Genomic DNA, 14,799 nt, shown 5'->3' on the forward strand with positions numbered 1-14,799 from the left:
ATCTTTTACTTCTTGTTTTTTTTTTTTTGTTAGTTCCGTTTTTATTAATATCTATATTTGTATTTTATTTTGTTTCAAAAATCGTTGGGGGCGGTGTGGCATGGTAAGTGATAACTGAATTTGTTACTTCTTGTTTTTTTTTGTTAGTTCCATTTTTATTAATATTTATATTTTATTTTGTTTCCAAAAAATATTTCTATTTTTTTGAATGCTGACTCTATTACAGTGTAGTATCTGTTCATAAACTACTTTCTCAACCTACCGAAGCCCGAAGCATTAATTACTTTGCATAATAACTCGATCCCAAATTAAACTACTTTCTCGATCCCAAATTAAACTACTTTCTCAACCTACCGAAGCCCGAAGCATTAATTACTTTGCATAATAACTCGATCCCAAATTATTACCGAAGCCCGAAGCATTAATTACTTTGCATAATAACTCGATCCCAAATTATTAAAATAATACTCCATAATAAGGTAATAAATTTTCTAGTTTTTAGTAATTAATTGGTCTTTATAATTCCTTGTTTAACATTTTACTTTAAATGAATGCTATAAAGAAATAACACCAAAGAGACAGCAACGCCTCCACTGAGGCTCGAACCCACCACCTCCCATATACAGGGAAGGGTTTGATGCCACTGGACCACAAAGCCCTTGGCATATTTCTATTTCTTTTAATCCTTTTTGTGATATCTGTATTTTATTTAATCCGTTTTTATTTCGCGCCCGTGCCTAGTGTGGCGTGGTAACTGAATCTTTTACTTCTTGTTTTTTTGTTAGTGTCGTTTTTATTAATATTTATATTTGTATTTTATTTTGTTTAAAATATTTCTATTTCTTTTAATCCTTTTTGCGATATTTGTTTTATTTTAAGGCAACAACGCAATATTTGTATTTTATTTAATCAGTTTTTATTTGCGCCCGTGCCTTTTGAAATGAGAAAATGATCAGTTTTAAAGGACGTTTGGTTAAAATATTAAAATCAGAATTTGAATTGGAATAGTTATAATGTGTTTAGCAAAAACAAGGCAAACCAACGATTTTAGTTTATTAATTATATCTAAATTGTAGACTTAGTTTATAAATTATTATTTAATATAAATTTGTTGTTAATTATGTCAAAATAACAGTTTTAATCTATTACTTATAAATTTTGTTAATATTAATAATTTATTTTAAATTTTAAAATTATCAAAGATATATTGATTATTTTGTAATTTTTTAAAAAAAATTTCCTCTATAAATCTTTATCTTTATATATACAACTTGTTTTATATGCGCATTGCGCGTATGAGTTAATGCCCAATGTTTATATTTAAATAAATATTTGAAAGTATATCAATGCAAGATTATATAGGAGAAGTTTATAAATGGGTAATTGAATGTTGAATTTTTGTATTTAAATATCTAACTCAAAGTATATGAATCCAAGATAATATAAAAAATTCATTATAATTATTACCAAAATAAATGTTTGCAACCTTATAAAATCGATAGTCTAAATATTTGGTCTAAAAATGATAGTCTAAATAAATACTACTTTTCATTTGAATTTTTCTAAGTGTTCTTAATTATGTTTTGAGTAACATTGTCATTGTCTTCATCTTTACTATTTGTTCTCTTTCTTTTTGTTGGTAGTGTGTTATTTGCAATTCGGTTATTGTTGGTAGCATAGATGACAACGTCATGCAATGAGATTATGATATAGGAGCTATGAACTTTCCTTTAGGTGTTCTGCTTGGGATTCATTTGGTTCAACCATTATTATTGAATCAGTTATTGTGGATAAAGAAATCCCTAGTTTAAGAAAAAAGATTAAATAAATTAATAAAAATTTAAAAATTTAAAATATTATATATTCCAAAGATATTAAAATGTAGTTTCTCGCTTCAATTTGCTGGGTAATGGGTTATTTGAGTACTTTCATTGTCAACAAATTCCCCAAGTAGTTAATATGATTGGTTTCAAACTATTCTTTTTTATTTTTTTCATGGTATTAAAGAAATACTTATGTATCATTTTTTGGTGTAATTACTAATTTATTTAATTCAATAAGAGTAAAATAGAGCGATTCCGCTTCAATTTGTTAGATTATTTGAGTACTCTCTTTGTCAACCAATCCCCAAGTAGTTAATATAATTAGTTTCAAATTATTTTAAAAAAAATTCATAGTATTAATAAAATACTTGGTAAATAAATATATAACATTATTTTGTACTATAACTTTGATATTTAATTACAAGATATTGTAAAAATAAGATAATGGACAATGTAATGAATATCTATATATATATATATATATACTAATAAGAGTCAAAGAGAGTTAGACCTAAAATGGGTAGAAAAAATGGCGGTGAAATTATTTAATCAAATTGATGGTTCAGATGAATTATTTAATCAAATAGATGGTTAAGATAATACAGATTAATATTATTAACAGAGATTACCTAATTTAACCTTACTTTTATGATTATCCGTTAAGTTTTCCGTTAAATATTCTCTTTTTCCGTTAACATTCCGTTAACTTTTAACTTACCCATTAGTTTCTTTAAGAAAGGTCTTAGGTTCGAATCTCATCTCAATCAAATTTGACATAATTAAGTTTCTCACTCTATTTTACTCTTATTAAATTAAATAAATTAGTAGCTACAACAAAAAATGATACATATGTATTTCTTTAATTTAGAATTATGTGTCTACAATACCTTTATTTGAAAAAAGTATTCATTATCAAAAAATTAAATTAAATAAGAGAAATAATTTCATTAGTTATATTGTCTTTATTTTCTCTCATGCAAAGATTCTTTACATTCAAATTTATCAATTGATATTCATTACATTGTTCATTATCTTATTTTTACAATATCTTGTAATTAAATATCAAAGTTATAGTACAAAATATTGTTATATATTTAGTTACCACGTATTTTATAAATACTATGAAAAAAATTTTAAAATAATTTGAAACTAATTATATTAACTACTTGGGGATTGGTTGACAAAGAGAGTACTCAAATAATAACCCAACAAATTGAAGTGAAATCACTCTATTTTACTTTTATTGAATTAAATAAATTAGTAGTTACACCAAAAAATGATACATATGTATTTCTTTAATGTCATTAAAAAAATAGAATAGTTTGAAACCAATCATATTAACTACTTCGGGGGATTTGTTGACAATGAAAGTACTCGAATAACCGATTACCCAACAAATTGAAGCGAGAAACTACCTTTTAATTAATATCTTTATAATACATCATATTTAAAAATTTCAATTTTTAAATAATTTATTTAATCTTTTTCCTTAAACTATGGATTTCTTTATCCACAATAAGTCATTCAACAATAGTGGTTGAACCAAATGAACCCCGAACAGAACACCTAAAGGAAAGTCCATAGCTCCTATATCATAATCTCACTGCATGACATTGTCATATATGCTACTAACAGTAACCCATTTGCAAATAACACACTACCAACAAAAAGGAAGAGGATAAATAATAAAGATGAAGACAATGACAATGTTACTCAAAAGTGAATTAAGAATACTTAGAAAAATTCAAACCAAAAGTAGTATTTATTTATACTATCATTTTTAGACCAAGTATTTAGACTATCGATTTTACAAAATTGCAAACATTTATTTTAGTAATAATTATAATGAATTTTCTATATTATCTTGGATTCATATACTTTAAGTTAGATATTTAAATAAAAAAATTCGACATTCAATTATCCATGTATAAACTTCTCCTATATAATGATATACTTTCAAATATTTATTTAAATATAAACATTGGGCATTAACCCATCCGCGCAATGCGCGTATAAAACTAGTATACTAATAAGAGCCAAAGAGAGTTAGGCCTAAAATGGGTAGAAAAAATGGCGGTCAAATTATTTAATCAAATGGATGGTTCAGATGAATTATTTAATCAAATAGATGGTTAAGATAATTCAGATTAATATTATTCATAGAGATTACCTAATTTAGCCTTACTTTTATGATTATCCGTTAAGTTTTTCCGTTAAATATTCTCTTCTCCGTTAATATTTCGTTAACTTTTAACTTACCCATTAATTCCTAAAAGAAATGTCTTAGGTTCAAATCTCATCTCAATCAAATTTGACATAATTAAGTTTCTCACTCTATTTACTCTTATTAAATTAAATAAATTTGTAGCTACAATAAAAAATGATACATATGTATTTCTTTAATTTAGAATTATGTGTCTACAATACCTTTATTTGAAAAAAGTATTCATTATCAAAAAATTAAATTAAATAAGAGAAATAATTTCATTAGTTATATTGTCTTTATTTTCTCTCATGCAAAGATTCTTTACATTCAAATTTATCAATTGATATTCATTATATTGTCCATTATCTTATTTTTACAATATCTTGTAATTAAATATCAAAGTTATAGTACAAAATAATGTTATATATTTATTTACCAAATATTTTATTAATACTATGAAAAAAAAATTTAAAATAATTTGAAGCTAATTATATTGACTATAGCTGTTAACGAACCGAACATAAACAAACGGAGGTTGTTCGTGTTCGTTTGTTAAGGATTTTGGGGTGTTCGCGTTCGTGTTCGTTTGTTAAGGTTTTTGAAAATCCTATTCGTGTTCGTTTGTTAAGCGTTCGTTAGTGTTCGTTAACGTTCGCGAACATGTTCACGAACACGTTCACGACCGTTAACAAACACGTCCACAAACATGTTCATTTACGTTCATAAACACTTAATAACCAAACACCTGCACATGTTCATGAACACAATTTGTTCGTGAACAATAAATAATCTATGTTCACGTCTTCACGAACAATTTATATATATATATATATATATATATATATATATATATATATATATATATATATATATATATATATATATATATATATATATATTTGTAAACATGTTCGCGAACATTATTAAACGAACACTAAACAAGCTTGTTCGCGAACATTCTTAAATGAACATTAAACAAGCTTGTTCGCGAACACTACTAAACGAACACAAACGAGCTTGTTCACGAAAACTACTAAACGAACACAAACGAGCTTGTTCGCGAACACTTAGCAAACGAGCTTACCACTGTTCAGAATCTGTTCGTTTATTAACCGAGCTCTAAATTTTGTTTGTTAATGTTCGTTTACCTTAATAAACGAACGCTTACCGAGCTCGAACACGAGTAGTTTGTCGAAAGCTCTGTTCGCTAACAGCCCTAATATTAACTACTTGGGGATTGATTGACAAAGAGAGTACTCAAATAACCCAACAAATTGAAGCGAAATCGCTCTATTTTATTCTTATTGAATTAAATAAATTAGTAGTTACACCAAAAAACAATACATATGTATTTCTTTAATACCATGAAAAAAAATAAAAAAAGAATAGTTTGAAACCAATCATATTAACTACTTGGGGAAAAAAGAATAGTTTGAAACCAATCATATTAACTACTTGGGGAATTTGTTATAGTTTGAAACCAATCATATTAACTACTTGGGGAATTTGTTGACAATGAAAACCAATCATATTAACTACTTGGGGAATTTGTTGACAATGAAAACCAATCATATTAACTACTTGGGGAATTTGTTGACAATGAAAGTACTCAAATAACCCATTACCCAGCAAATTGAAGCGAGAAACTACCTTTTAATATTTTGGAATATATAATATTTTAAATTTTCAAATTTTTATTAATTTATTTAATCTTTTTTTCTTAAACTATGGATTTCTTTATCCACAATAACTCATTCAATAATAATGGTTGAACCAAATGAACCCAAGCAGAACACCTAAAGGAAAGTTCATAGCTCCTATATCATAATCTCATTGCATGACGTTGTCATCTATGCTACCAACAATAACCGAATTGCAAATAACACACTACCAACAAAAAAGAAGAGAACAAATAGTAAAGATGAAGACAATGACAATGCTACTCAAAAGAGAATTAAGAACACTTAGAAATATTCAAAAGAAAAGTAGTATTTATTTAGACTATCATTTTTAGACTAAATATTTAGACTATCGATTTTACAAGGTTGCAAATATTTATTTTAGTAATAATTATAATGAAGAATCTTTGTATGAGAGAAAATAAAGACAATATAACTAATGAAATTATTTCTCTTATTTAATTTAATTTTTTGATAATGAATAATTTTTTTCAAATAAAGATATTGTAGACACATAATTCTAAATTAAAGAAATACATATGTATCATTTTTTGTTGTAGCTACTAATTTATTTAATTTAATAAGAGTAAATAGAGTGAGAAACTTAATTATGTCAAATTTGATTGAGATGAGGTTCGAACCTAAGATCTTTCTTATAGAAATTAATGGGTAAGTTAAAAGTTAACGGAATATTAACGGAGAATAGAATATTTAACGGAAAACTTAACGAATAATCATAAAAGTAAGGTTAAATTAGGTAATCTCTATTAATAATATTAATCTGAATTATCTTAACTATCTATTTGATTAAATAATTTATCTGAACCATCCATTTGATTAAATAATTTGACCGCCATTTTTCTATCCATTTTAGGCCTAACTCTCTTTGGCTCTTATTAGTATAGTAGATACTCTTATCGCAATGAATAATATGTACTTTAATAATTTAAAAATTCAAAATAAATTATTAATGTTAACAAAATCTATAATTAATGGGTTGAAACTATCACTTTTAATTTTTAACATATTTGAAATTACTCAATAATAGAGACCTGGGATTCAGGATCCCATAGCTCTAGGGCCCAATAAGATTACCCGAGCGATCCAAAAAGATGATTTGGTGCTCAATAAGGAGACCCAGACCAAAAAGGTGGTTCGGGCCAAGAGAGGTAATTCGAACTAAGGGGGTCCAGATGAAGAAGGCAACTTGGATTGAGCGTTCCAAACTAGGGGACCTGGGTGGGAGGCTACTCGAGTAGGATGCGAGGACCCTGAGCGATCGCCGTTCCACCTTTGAGCCCATCTTCGAAGTCGGGGTGACTGGATTTGGCCCAAATGCGGGTTTTGACCTAGTCTTATAGCACACCACGAAATTAACTAAATTAGTTAGAATCTTCATGTATAAATTGGCCTTGTTTAGTTATTACAAATCATGTCTTGTTCTCACACAACATACATTATAATATTCTTGCATGAATCCATTCACTATTATTAAAATATTTGTTCTTTTACCATTTTACCCGTGTATTTTATGCAAACTTAGTTGATCACACATACTCCGGGTCAATCAGTTCTGATGATGTTAATTCATCCGTATACTTGAGTATACTAAGTATGTAGAGAAATTGTATGTAAAGTACAGTGCAAATAACGTAATTAAGCCCTCAATTTCCCCTCTTTATTCATTGTTCCTAGAATCATGCTGAGAGGAAGGGAGAGTAGGGAGTAGGCTTTAAAATGATTGTTCTAGAGAGATGGAGGGAGAGCCAAAAGTCCCTTCAAGTGAAGGATCAAAGCCTTTTTATAGGCTCGTACCCGTATTCATATACCGTCATACATATAAAGTATTTAAGGTCGTATACCCGGGGTATATTCCCTATCAAGTAACCCCCCAGTCCGAGCCCTAACGTCGAGTCAACAAGGAAGGGGTCGGGCTGGAAGACTGGCCTTACGGTTCATGACTCACGCTAGTTGCCTCGTTAAAAACCTTGGGCTAAGAAAAAACCCAATGGGAAAAAATCCTAGCCAAGGAAAAAAGAGCACAACTTTAAGCGCCACCGAGGAAGAATTCGAGCTAGGGAAACTGACCGTATAGTCTGCGACCTGCGCCGGTTGCCTCGTTAAAAACCTTAGGCTAAGAAAAAACCCAATGGGAAAAAATCCTAACCAAGGAAAAAAGAGCACAACCTTAGGCAGTCTTTTGAACTATAAGGGTCATCCGAACTCTACCGATCTAGGGATCGGATTTGCGATACGACTGAGATGACAAATTCTACCGACCCAGTGACCGGATGGTCGGGAGGTCGAATCTAATCTCGATTTAGAGATTCAAATTTTCCAATAAAGAGATCGAATTTACTCACGATCTATGGATCGAGTCTCTAACATGATTTAAGAGACCAAGTTTTACCGATCATAAGTGGGAATGCTACCCCCAATGCCCTTTATTCGGGCAACTGGTTGCAGCTAGTTTGAGCCCAGTCAAACTTCCATCCGGATTACCCGATCACAAGACCGTTCTTAGCCGATCGCACTCGGTTGGTCTTGATTACCACGTTTAATTACTGTGACGGGTTTTTGAAAACTAGACTCATGTGAACGGGGTATTTTTCCCGTTCTACGCTGGGTCTTAGGAACCGAGAATCCGAAGTGGAGGGACGTTAGGAGACTCGAAAGTCTAACGAGACCACGAAGGTCAATATGCTTGGGAAGCATGCTACAGTCACCAATGTTACCTCGATCGAGAAGTGTATGACCGTCGGGAATTGCTTTAATGAGCTCCGTAGGACGAGGGAGTTGCCCTATATCCTACTAGTAGCCCCCCACTCCCTATGGTGCGAGAATCGCCAGCATAAGGAGACCCGAGTTTGTTTTTAAATTTGACTGCGGTCGGGAAGTGACTCGGTAGAGTTTATAGTGCCGAAGTATTGGACCATATTTATGGTATCGGTGGTCAATTTGCCTAACTAGTAGGACTTTGGGGATTCACGATGTTTAAATTTCATCGACCCAACTGGACTTAATGCGCGACTAACCTATATGCATGACCGTGCGCAATTTACTATCAAACATAAGGCTATCTTATGGTCAGGCTTCCGACAAAGAGACCAAAGGCTTTTCGATCTAATGCCTTTTCGGCCTTGGGCTCGGTGGCCCGAATATGATCTTTTCGATCTAATGCCTTCTCGGCCTTCGGCTCGGTGACCGGGATATGATCTTTTCGTTCTAATGCCTTCTCGGCCTTCGGCTTGGTGACCGGAATATGATCTTTTCGATCTAATGCCTTCTCGGCCTTCGACTCGGTGACCGAAATGCGATCTTTTCGATCTAATGCCTTCTCGACCTTCGGTTCGGTGACCGGGATGCGATCTTTTCGATCTAATGCCTTCTCGGCCTTCGGTTTGGTGACTGGAATATGATCTTTTCGATCTAATGCCTTCTCGGTCTTCGGCTCGGTGACCAAAATGCGATCTTTTCGATCTAATGCCTTTTCGGCCTTCGGCTCGATGACCGGAATGGTGCCAAGATTTTTCTCGGGCTTAATGGTGCCGATGGTGATAGTATCAACCTAACCGGTGCTTCGTACACAATTAACATGCATACATGATCGCATTAGATTTTACATAGCAAATTAAATTAGAAATTACATGGTCGAGGACATTGCACCCGCCTGTTTGGGGACTGTAGTTTTTTCCGACCTTTCGGTCGTGACCGATCTCAACGATTGTAAATGGGCGCCTTACTCCCAACACCTTATAGCCGGGCAAATAAACGGGCACCTTGCTCCCACAGATCGGTCCGAGAACCGTAACGTTTTTTCCGACCGTCGTCGTAGCGTTTTTTCTGACCGCCGTCGTAATTAATTATATCGAGATCTAACCTCGGGATTACAATGCCGGTGGTGGACGGGCCGACCTGACCGAACTTTGGGTGCCGGTGGTGGGAATACCAACTTGACCGGGCTTATTACATTTGAATTTGCTAATACAAATTTTTAAGTATGGGCCTATAACTTATACAATTTACAATTTAGGCCATACATTTTATAATTTAAAACTACTGCTATAACGTATAAATTTTAAAATTCAATCAATCTACTGCTAGAGCTTGCTATCACTGTGCTCGGAAGCTTTTAACCATAGTAGAGCTTTTAGACTCGGACCCTTTTCTTGGAAAGCTCGAGCAAGGGAACCCAAACGCCAATCAGATTATATGGAGCAGCGGTTACTCCCCGAACATTTGAGCACTCACTAAAGACGGTTGGTAACCCACCTATTTAATACGTAAATATGATATCCAGACCAGCTGATTTGTTGTATCACGGCCAAACGCGCTCGGAGGAGGTTGTTGTGGTCGATTCGATCAGAATCGAGCTGGGCGATGCTGCTGAGAACTATACCTCGGGAAAAAGTGTGATATCATAATCTTCAATTACCGGTCAACCAAATGGAGTCTACAATGGCTGGGCTGATTTTTTGGATAATAGAGGCCGGGAAACGACTCAGACCTGGTGCCAATTAATAGCTCAGGAGCGATAGGCACAGACCATGATTTGACCGGGGTTGAAGGTCGGGAATTATGCGGTTGTCAGCTCGGGAGCTTTAACGGCGGAGACCGGGAGACGAACATGCCCAGTGTAACTGGTTGGGACTTGCCTGATTAACAACTCATCAGCTCGGGGGTTCTTGGAAAGCTGAGTGAAGCTCAAATAATTAATCTGGGCTGCTCATCTGGTGACTCGAGCTCGATGACACTCCGTTCTTTCTTTATCTATTGACCGTGATCTATTGTGGATTTTCAATTCGACAAGCCCGGTGAGAAGGTTCCAACTTTGGAGCTTTGTAGAAAATGGGCTCCTTCGTATGTCTAGGAAGTCTTTTACCATATCGCCACTGCGATCACCGGTCGAGAGGGAAATCCAGGCTAGTAAATTCAGTGATTTCATTGATTCACTCACTTGATCGGGGAAGATTAAGGTTAAAGAAGATCGCTCGCGCTGCGACATTACGACATGCAGCGTAATGTAATATGATCACGGAACTGAATGCTTTCAAGCATCAGTCCAGGGAGGGTTGGATTCAACCAAATTGCGGATCATGATCCATTGCAAACTGCAAGACTGTCGACCGCCGGTGTAACTGAAGAAACAAAACCACAAATGGTCTGCTGGTGGTCATTTGCTTGAGGTCGACAGTGAGCCTGATCTCGACCACCGAGATTATTGCAGCTATTATGGTCGATACAGTCGGACCCGGACTCGATGGTATTGTTGAAGTAGTCCGCCGTTGAAATTAATCTTCATCCACGCACTGGCTGCTTGCGACATGCGACAAATGAATGAATAATTTTGATTCGGCTGCATGCAAGAGCTGGAGTTCGAGAAGTTCATCACCCACCGAGCGCCCTACCCGGAGATCCCCAAAGCCTTTGAGCTTGTCACATGGCGGTTGGCACTGTTGTAAACTGCTGCAATGTTATCTTTAGAATCTTCTCCTCTGTCGGTCGTACTCTGCTCGGCCATTTGAGATTGAAGAGACAGCGAATGCCACTTAACATCTCTATCTCACGCTTGCGTTGTTGGCATTGGTGAGAGAAACTCAAATGACGCATTCCTGGAGGTCATGAAGCCAGAACAGTGAGGTCGGATGGCTTCGTCGGTTGCCCGATTCTTCATGGCAAAGATTTACTGCTAATTGATCGGAGTACTGCTGAAATGAGTTAATATTAAGGCCGGAGGTCTATTTTCAGGGAATCACCGCTTGAGGAGCCTCGCTTGCTACAACTGGTACGATTGGGAAGGGGCCAGTTGCATAAATTAATATACCTTTGATGGATACAGAATGCATTAGACCCGTACTTAGGCGTCGGGAGACCTGCATTGACTGCCTACCTCGAGAAATAATGCAACACTGTACGCTGCCAATATCGACCACAAACAAAAACTGACCAGGAAAGCAATCGCAGTAGAGCATAGCGGTAAACTCGATCACCATTATGCTTAGAGAAATAATTGTGAAACCGAGCTCTTGATCACTAGGTCGAGCAGTTTTGAAGGCGGTGATGTCCCAAGATCGGGAATTACTTTAGTTGGTGACGGTGCGAATGCCACGTAACACCTCAATTATTTTTCATGCGAGCGTTTACATGGTCAAATGACTCTACCGATCACACGATCATATGATGAATTGATTTCAAAGTTTGAGTCGTTTCGTCACGAGCAGTGTGGCGGATATTTGAGATGATCAGGACTGGTTTATCGGGGCCGTTAATAACACTGAAGCCATATAAACCCAGGGATGCCCTTCAATAATGATCGGAACTTACAGGAATCCGGTCAACCCCTACCACATGCTGGTGCCTGACCGATCGCCAACATGCGAGATGTGAGCCCGGGGAACCGACCACGAGAAACAGGACGTGAACCTCGGCTCGGAACTACACCTCGTGTTAACAAACTGAGGTTGGTAAGTGAATTACACCCGGCCTATCCTTAGTTGACCACAAGGCTAAATGTCGATCACCACTTGGCTGAACAGGTCGGGAACCGCTTGGCTGATAACTCGTGTGACTAAACACATAGTGAGGTCGGGCCGAGACGGTCAAGATCGTTCAAATGCATGCACGTGATTTGTCCGGTCTACAGCGTAAGTCTAGGCATCGGCAATAATCTGTAGCAACCATGCACTTGTGCAACCGCGGTGAGTTCTTTGAATGAGAAAGGAGAATCCACTTTTGTCTTCAAGAAATCTATAGCAGATGACCCAGGAAAATATCTCTTTCCCAACGCAGAAACTAATTTGACAATTTGAAGCTTCTAGTAAAGCATATATGTATGTGGTTGTGGATCATTTCCCATATATATACCTGCAGTCCAGATTTTGGAGCGATAGTTCCTGGATTTCCAAATGAGAAAAGAAACTATAGTGGTGGTGCTTGAATTCCTCAAAGGCATTCTGGGTAGCAGTTGCCTACTCCAGAGCCAAGGCAACAAGGAGAAGACTCACGCCAGCCATCCCCTGCTAATCCATGCAAATTTTTTTTTTATTATTATTTTCCTTTTTGATTTTCTTTTCCAGTTTCTCTTTCCTTCCACTATCTTTACTTTTACCCTCCACCGCCACATTCTCCAATCAGCTTGCTCCACCTCACACTGCCACCACATGCAACCAATCAGCTTATTTTCTTTTTTGCATCTTTCTATTGGTTGGACCGCCCACACCCACGCCAACTAGAAGAAAACTCGGCTTCTTCGCTGGGCGCATGGATGCAACTAACACTTCTTGGAGTTGAGAGTCAAATGGCAGACGCTCTTGTAATTTAGTGATAGCCAACCTATTTTAAAGGGTCCTAACAATGATGTTTCATGCGAAAATGATCAACACGAACATGAAGATGATGGGACCCAGTACGCCAACCTGCTCTCCGCGATTCTGGGCTGGGAGGTGCAGTTTTTGGTGCATGCAATGGAGACCAAATGAAAAGTGTCTTGAAGGTAAGGAACAGTGGATAATTCCGATTCCAAGATGCATGCAGTTGCAGTGCTTCATATGGGCTGCTTGAAGGTAGAAACGACTCTGGGTCTCGCTGAAGGCCAAGGACAAGGGCGTTTACATATTCAATTTCTTCTCCACCTAACAAGAAAATTTATAGGGACACCGATTTTTTGTTCAGTTCCCCACAGACGGCGCCAAAGACCATACAGTCCGGCCAGTGACCTTATTGTCATATGGTCACGACGTTTATTAGTTGCATATTTAAGTTTATTCTGCCAATTATCTTGTATAGCGGAACTTAATATCATCGTACATGGGAGATTTGATTAAAATTAATCAATGGTTTCTGCGTGAACCCATGTGCTACAAACACTCGCTATTATGCCACATTATCATTTTCATTTCTCTTTCGTACAAACACCCATTTGTAACCAACAGGGTTAACGTTCAATGGTGTACGTTTTATCAAGATTTCAGCGAGTCGAGCTATGCCGTAATTGCTCCTTTAAATATTAAATAATGAGGATGCTTCTGGCACCTCACCTAGATCCAGTTTATTTAAATGAGCAATTATATAGGTGTATGTTCGACAACTATATAATTTTCTCCCAAATTTATGATAATTTAATCAGATCGTTGACATTTCCCAAGTATTAAGATCTGATTGTTCCGCATACCTAGTATTATGTTTGTTTGGTGCACCTTACTAGGGTTTTGTCTTCTGGACAGATGTCTTTAGGACGTAATTCCTTTTTTTGGACAAAAGTGACAATGCTTCTTTACTAGATCTAGTATTATGTTTCATATCTCTGAAACTGATAGTGCTCCTTACACTACTGGCGTCAAGGAGTATCGATATATATATTATTTGGTCTAATTTAGGGATTATATATGGGACATTGTCACTCTTTTCTGATCAACATGATCAGTGTATATATACGTTATCGGTATATATATTTGGCAGATTATTTGCTAATATTGCAAATAGATTATCTTATGAACTTCTAGTTCAGTTTTACTAGTACGTGGATTATAATGAAGATCATTCCATTTCATGGGATTTCTCGGCATTTAAATTTGGGTATATCTCCCCTAATGCCGTGAAACTGATCTTCAGTATGCAGTCAGCGTATCTATTGATTTCATATGCAATGGTGGTGATATAATAATTGTACTGCACACTAAAAATAGTTACGCAGATTGGGAAATGGTTTACACGTACTAAGTTTATGGGGGATGTATATGCAGTGAGCTAGATTTGAAAATATCAGGTATGATGTCCCCAAAATCATCAATGCCTGTTTGGGTCGAATCATAACATTTTGGCAAACCAAATGATAATCATAAGTACGGTATGATTCCTCAAAAAAATGCCGAAATAGCTTTAATAAAATTAAAGCAAATAATAGCAAATAATTGTAATGGCATGATGTGGATAATTTGGTTTGACTCACAACATCGAGAGAAGACAGTTGAAAAAGGTTCCTCTACTTATTACCAGAATCATCTTATTGATGATCATTCATACTGGGATGAACTATCACATTTTGAGGGATATTGATCATCAACTAAACATAAATCATCCACTCGATCAAAAT

Source organism: Ipomoea triloba, chromosome 3, assembly GCF_003576645.1.
Source record: "Ipomoea triloba cultivar NCNSP0323 chromosome 3, ASM357664v1".
NCBI lineage: Eukaryota > Viridiplantae > Streptophyta > Magnoliopsida > Solanales > Convolvulaceae > Ipomoea > Ipomoea triloba.